Genomic DNA, 7,099 nt, shown 5'->3' with positions numbered 1-7,099 from the left:
CGGCACTTAGCAATTAAAATTATAATTTTTTCCGGTTGTTCCGTTTCGCATGGACACAAACACTCCTGGTCACGGGTCAAGGACACGGCCACGGGAATGGCCAGGAACAGACACCTACACGGCCAGGGACACGAAAACGGCCAGAAGCACGGGCACGAACACGGGCAGGAGTCCGGACAAGGACACGGCCTAGAGCACGGCCACGGGAACGATCAGGAACAGGCTACTTCGTGGTCAGGTGCACGTACACGAACACGGCCAGAAGCACGGACAAGCACACGGGCACTAAGACGGAAAAAAACTCGGATTATGACGTTTCGCGTAATCGGAAGCAAATTCAAATTCAAAAAAATGCTAAGTCCCGATTTGACACCTGTCAAACCACTCAAATGGCACTCACAAAATGAATACTGAGTTCTTTGAGTTCATTTGCTACGTCACGGTTTTCTTGCCTATAGAGGAGAAAAGCAACTCGCGACAAAATTTTGAGGCTAGGAATTTTGACAGGTATGATTTTCATAAAGTATTCGCCTCCTTTTCTCTCCCACAGAAAACCTGGGAACGAGGTAGCTGTCAAACTAGGCCAAAATGTTAAAGTCACTCACAAAATGAACTTTGAGTGATTTGAGTTCATTTCTGACGTCACAATTTTCTCCTTTATCCACGACCCCCGAGTCTTTTGTAGTCTCTGTTGCAGATTTCTGTTCATTTCTTAGCATCCGAAGGTTATGTGTGGTGAGTCACCCAAAACCTTTTTACGCAAATGGACCGACGTTTTACTTCCCCATCCGATAGAAGGCCAGGATGGTAAGATGGGAATCAAATCCACGTCCCATAGCAATTTGAGGATCGGCAGCCGAAGCCGCTAACCACCGCGCCACGAGGCTAACACTAAGAGGATAAGTTTTTTTTTAATTTTGTAATTTTTTTAATCGAGTTTTTTTTTAATTACAGCATTATCCAAACATATAATTTAAGTTTCTCTATTTAAAAATAAATATCAGTTAAGAATAAATCAATTGTAATTTGAGAGGTTTATGCGATCAACTTCCAATATCTAAAGCAAAATTGCAGCAATTTTTTGGAACCGCAACTTCGTGTTGCACCCCACGAGCTGATCGTGGCCGTAACCTTAACATTGCCACTGCTGGCTGGCTGGAGCTTTTTCCTCCGCTGAATCGGTGCCTTTTTTTTCTGCCACGGCGGCGTTTCTTTTCTGTTTTTGTTTTCGTTTCGTAGGCCGATGTTGATGTTTTGTTTTTTTTTCGGCTTATTTTATTTTTCGCGCAAGCTATTTTCACCTCCAAAATGGCAAACCACGTAACCATCACCTTAACATTGAGGTAAAAGTGTGGACCTTTCTCTCAATGATCGTTTGGGACGGCTTGGGTTGGTTTGGTTTATTTACTTTTCTTTTAAGCCAAACCCCCTTCTTAGCTGGAGGCGGTTTAACATTGAGGTTGCTTTCGGTTGAACAATAACAATGATGGATTGTTGGGTGTTTGTTACAGAGAAACTGCGTATTATTTAACTGTTCATGTTTGATTCAGCAGTGAAATGCAATCGTTGTTTCGGGAAAATCATGTGCAGTTATTTTACGAGAAAATTGCAGTGTTTCTATTTTGGTCATGTGTGATGTGTCACTTTGTTCGTGGTTAACGGTTAAACATCGATTTGAGTTGTTGGAAAGTATCAATGCATTCCCCGATTTTGTTCTTAAAATTGTTAGAAACAATAAATCTTTGGTTACATAATATAAAAACTCAAACCCTGAAACATTTTACATAAATATGATTAAAAAATCAAACACTGGTTAACTAAGCAATTTTACTGTAGCACATGGAAATAAACGAAAGGGATGTTTTTCATCGATAGTTCGAAAAGTGAAAATGAATTTATTTTATTTTTCAAATGGGTAATTTGTATAGTTCCTTGAGATTATTTTTTGCATTCTTTTGGAAATACTAGTTCTATGGAACAATAAAAAAAATTACTCAGCGATGCAAATATATGAATTTTAAAAACAATTATCTTTATTTTACTCTAATTCCGTTTTTAAAGGAAATTTTTTAATTATTTTTGGAAGTTTTTAGATGTATTTGAATAAAAGCAGTTCTTTGAAACATAATGAAATAATCTGCGAGATTTTCCCTCCTCTAAATGCCGTTATTTCATTGATTAAAGGTTTTTTTTCTATTTTTCTAATATTTAACATTTATTTTTTAATCGAAAATTGATAAAAAAGAGAATTCATGTTGTCAAAAATCAAAGGTTTTGAAACACAGTCAAATGAATTTTGGCTAACTTGTCCCATGTTTAAAAGATTTCCCTTTTTGTTATGTAAAACATATTCAATAGAGAGAATTTTGTTCAAAAAAATCCAAATTAAAAAATTTAGAAGTAAAGCTAAAAATTTAAGTATTTTATGTATTGTGGCAGTGCGTGGCCGAATGGTTACGCTGTCCGCTTTGTAAGCGGACGATTCTGGGTTCGATTCCCATCTGCTGCAACCTTCCATCGGATGAGGAAGTAAAATGTCGGTCCCGGCCTTGGTTGTTAGGCCGTTAAGTCATTCCAGGTGTAGGAGTCGTCTCCATGCCATAAGTACAAACAACACACCAAACCAAGCCTACTCCGGTGGAATCGCTGGCGGCGGTTGGACTCACAATCCAAAGGTCGTCAGTTCAAACACTGGGGTGGAAGGTTCCTTGGAGTAAAAGAGGTTTGGGTGCTCTCCCCATTCAAGCCTTCGGACTCCTACACCCAAAATTCAGAATCGAGATAATCGTTCTCTCAAAATTTATTGAGGGATCAGTGCCAAAATCGATAGAATAATGGTACCAACTCACACCATCATAACAAATGAGTTCATTCGTTAGTTGAATCAATAAATCTCCAACAAGTGTCATACATCGACTTCTGACTTCTCCATTGTCACCAAGCTGTGGTGGCCGAGGCAGCTAAGTCATTGGATTGGTTTGTCAAAGGTCTCTGGTTCGATTCCCGTTGTCGACACTTTTGGTTTTTTGTTTGACGGATGAACTTTTTTTGCAAATGAACCTCGAGAGAATAGTTCTATCGCCCATCTCGAGCTGTGTTCTCTGCGTCCGTGAATGGTACCACTATTCTCTCGACTCGAGACCATCATTCTCTCGTACTAGCGCTGCCAGTTTTGGGTGTAGGTTCGAGCAGAAACTTGCAATAGAGACCACAAAAAACCCGGGGGTTGTTAATGTGGAAGGTTTGATTTTTTTTTATGTATTTTGGCAAATCAATCAAAAAGATTTTCTCAAGATACACATTTTTGAATATTTTAATTGGAGTCTGTATGGACAGCTGCCAAAATCATACGACATGTAAAGATGACCTAATGATGACAAATGTCTTGTTTTGCAATAGACAAGTTACCCTCATAGTTTCATCCGAATAATAATAAAAAAAATAACAAAAAATAGATTTACAAAAAATCAGCTCACTCTTGGCAGAATTGCTTTCATGAGTTTTAGAATTCTCTCAGACATGAGCAGTCTTTTAAAATTGGCTTTTTTATTTTGTGAGTTTTTGCATCATTTAGAACTTGTACCGTTGGTTTTTTGTGGGTTTATTCTAAACGTGTTGTTGTGATTTGTTTTTTATTTATTGAATTAATGTTTACTTCGTAATTAGTTTAGTCTTGAATAAGATTTTTTATGAGAGGTTGGGAGTTTTGTAGAACATTAGCAGAATAAAAAAAATCTAGGAATTATTTTTATTAGTTTTTGCTTTAATTCCGACAATATCAGTACTTTAAAAATATAAATTTAACGTGAACACATCTTTGAAAATCTGTAACACTTGTTATATAGTTTTATCTAACTACCTATTATCATTGTGTTCTGTAAGGAATATTCTTCAAGATCGGCATAATTATTTCAAAATGTTTGATATTTTAACATTGTTTTTTTTCTGTGCAATTATAAGGAACATAAATTTTGCACAAAATGAAGTAATAGAAATAAAAATTATTAATTAATTAATAATAATTAATATATATTTGTTATTAATTTCAAGAAAGCATAGTTTAGCTTAAAATAAGCGATCAAAATGATGACAGAAAATAAAAATTCACAGCTTCGCTGAGAATTTGAAAAATGTCTAAATTTCATTCATCTGCAATCTTATTCATGTTAACGATGCCACCATTCAACAGGCCGAAATGTCTGCCCATGTGCTTGGCCTTTGGCATCACACTCAAAGTTTACAAAACACGAGCTTGAAACGGTTTCCTCCTCCCTCATCCATCCCATATGGTCTAGTGGCTAGGATATCTGGCTTTCACCCAGAAGGCCCGGGTTCGATTCCCGGTATGGGAATTATTTTAATCAGGGCTTTTAGTGCGAACTAGTATTTTTTGAAGCATCAAAGTATTGTTCTTACATACACCAAAAAAATAAACTCCCACTACTAGGATTATTTGCAAATCCGTTAAATGATGTTTAATGACAATTTCCGTCTCTGATATTTTGTAAAATGCATCGACCTACTTTAAAATTAATTATAATTGATCAAATATTTTGACCTTATAAAGCGCATTCTCTTCAAAGAAACTGGACCACACGTAACCAACTCAACCTCTTAATTACTCTGAGCAGTGACTGAACTCCAGCTTGTTCATACCAAATAAAACACACAAAAAAGCCCTCCTCCAAAAAACCTTGACGCTGCGTCGCCCTGAAAGGGCTCTGAAAGACCAAAACAAAAAAGATAAATTAAAGTCAGGTCTCCAGCGCGATGCACTCTCGCAGAGACTTGAGAGTGTGGACGCGCGGAAACCACCAGTCTCGAAGCACATCGGCGATCGACGACCGTTTTTGAACTTGAACTCCAAGCGCACCCAACTCTGCGAAAGCTCGCCGCACCAGGTTTAAGCTCACGCTGCAACTACAACGATAAAACACCGCACACACAGACAGGTTGCTTCCGCGTGTGTCCAACGGTGATCGTGGTGTGTGTGTTTTGATCGATTGAGGTACCGCATGTAAACAAGGGGGTCGTACTTAAATTACGAAATGATAGATGTTAAACTTTTATTGATTTTACTGATAACGTCTAAATTTTTTTTTTAAATATGAGCAATTAAAAGGATACGTAATTTACAAACGGTCCCCGTCGGACAGCCGCTAGCCGCTGTTATTACATTCTCGCGAGCACGTTCTCCGTCAACGGACTCGACGCGGCCCGACCGTTCAGTTCCAGCGGCCGGCGAGCGCGGAGTCAACGATCGTCGTTCGTGTTCCGCGTACGTAACCTCGAACTCACGAAAGATGGCCGCTGACATTTAGCTGATACAGTGATCGAATTGGAATTTAATTAATGGTTTTTGATATTATTTGATATTATAAAGACTTTTATTTACAGATTCCTGTCTGCTCATTTCCAAACATGCTATTTATTACTAAGTAACAGTTGTTAACTTCTGCTTGGAAGCTACATTCTAACGTCAAATTGCTGTTTAGTCAACCCTAATTGCCGAACGAAAATAGATGCTTTCCACTTTGTCAAAAAACTAGCCAATATTTGGATCCAATTTAATGAAATTTTCATGTCATTTATAAATTTAAGGAAATTTACATTCCTAACAAAACTCACGATTCTTTAAGGCAAATTCTGAAAAAACAAAATTCTTCCTCGTCACGAAACTCTCAGCAAGTGTGCGTGAACACGGTGATCCTCAAGATCGTGACACTCCATGATCGATCGACCCTTCTCGAACCACTAACACATACCAACACGATCGTGATCGCCGCTGCGATTCGTGCTAGTTTTACACTATACCTACTACCTTATAGTGAATGGCGTGAGAGCAAAGAGAAAGAGCAATACAGTCAGAAGAGATCAAAAGCCAAGGAAGAAAATTGTGTGAGTGGGGAAAAAAAAGGTGAATTTGACCCAATTTCGAGGACGCCCTTTCGTTTTGTAAACCACACACTTGCATACGTGCAAGAAACTAGCAACATTTCCATTTTTATTGCCGTGGCCCACTTTTGGGTTTGAATGCATTTTGGCTGTGATGAAAAAAGAGGGAGAGAGATTTCAATGTGAATGCCACTGGAAATGTGGGTGGCATCAGTCTAGGGTCGTCGAATGGGAGGGTTGGCTTTGAATCATGGATTCCTTGTTGATCAGTATGATTCTTCAAAAAAGTTCAGTAAAACTTAAAATAATAAATAATTTTTCAACCATTCTATATAAAAAAAAAGAAAGATTAAAAATTATTTAAAATCTTCCAAATAAGCTGAAAAAGGTTCAAGAATCTGTCCTGTCCTCACCAAAATCTCACATTTGATAATTGTCTCACTATTTTTTTACTTAGACCTAAAATCTGGAGATTTTTATGAAAAGGTCCAATAAACCAAATTTTTAGTTTTTGCTTTTTGAGTGATTTTTAATACCCCTGACTCAAGGTGGTTTCAAAAACACCAAAAAAAGCAAAAACTGGAAATTTGGTTTATTGGACCTTAAAAAAAACCTCCAGAAATTAACTCTAAAAATGCTAAAAACGGTGTCATTGTGTGTGTGTGGCTAAGTATTTAAGGTTTGGCCCTTTTAAAATATTAGTCTTGATTTATTTTTTTCTTAATTTTGTTTTCGATAAGATCGGAAAATTTCACGAATGTAAATCAGACCATTAGTTGCTGAGATATCGACATTAGAAAATGGTGGGCTGATTGAGTGAGACTTAGAAAACTTAAATTTACGTGTTTCTTTTTCTAGCGGCTGTATCTCAGCAACCCGAGGTCCAATCTTCAATGTCTCTCAGGCAATTTTATAGCAAATTTTCTGAACTCTTAAAAAAATAAAAATGGTCACTCATGGTCACTATTTAAAAAAAAATCGAAAAACTGCTAATATTTCACTAAAATTAAACTTTCGGTGGCTATATCTTGAAAACAGAGCCTTTTATCAAAAAGTCTGTAAAGCACTTTTTAATTGGAAATTCAATTTTACATTACATCAAATTTGTTTTAGCATGAAATTTCGATTTTTTCCAAAAATCACTATTTTTTCAAAAATTCATAACTCGGCGGCAGATTTTTTCACCATGTTTCTCTATGGCTCA

General features: G+C 37.0%; 1 non-coding gene across 1 annotated transcript; it reads left to right on the top strand.

The window, feature by feature from the left end:
• The first annotated feature begins 4,280 nt into the window (after positions 1 to 4,280).
• On the top strand, positions 4,281 to 4,352 carry Trnae-uuc (transfer RNA glutamic acid (anticodon UUC)). The gene has a single exon. It is a non-coding gene; the product is annotated as a tRNA-Glu (tRNA).
• Positions 4,353 to 7,099: the final 2,747 nt, after the last annotated feature.

The sequence above is a fragment of the Culex pipiens genome, chromosome 2 (assembly GCF_016801865.2).
Source record: "Culex pipiens pallens isolate TS chromosome 2, TS_CPP_V2, whole genome shotgun sequence".
NCBI classification, from domain to species: Eukaryota; Metazoa; Arthropoda; class Insecta; order Diptera; family Culicidae; genus Culex; species Culex pipiens.
This window is presented reverse-complemented; position numbering and strand designations above follow the sequence as displayed.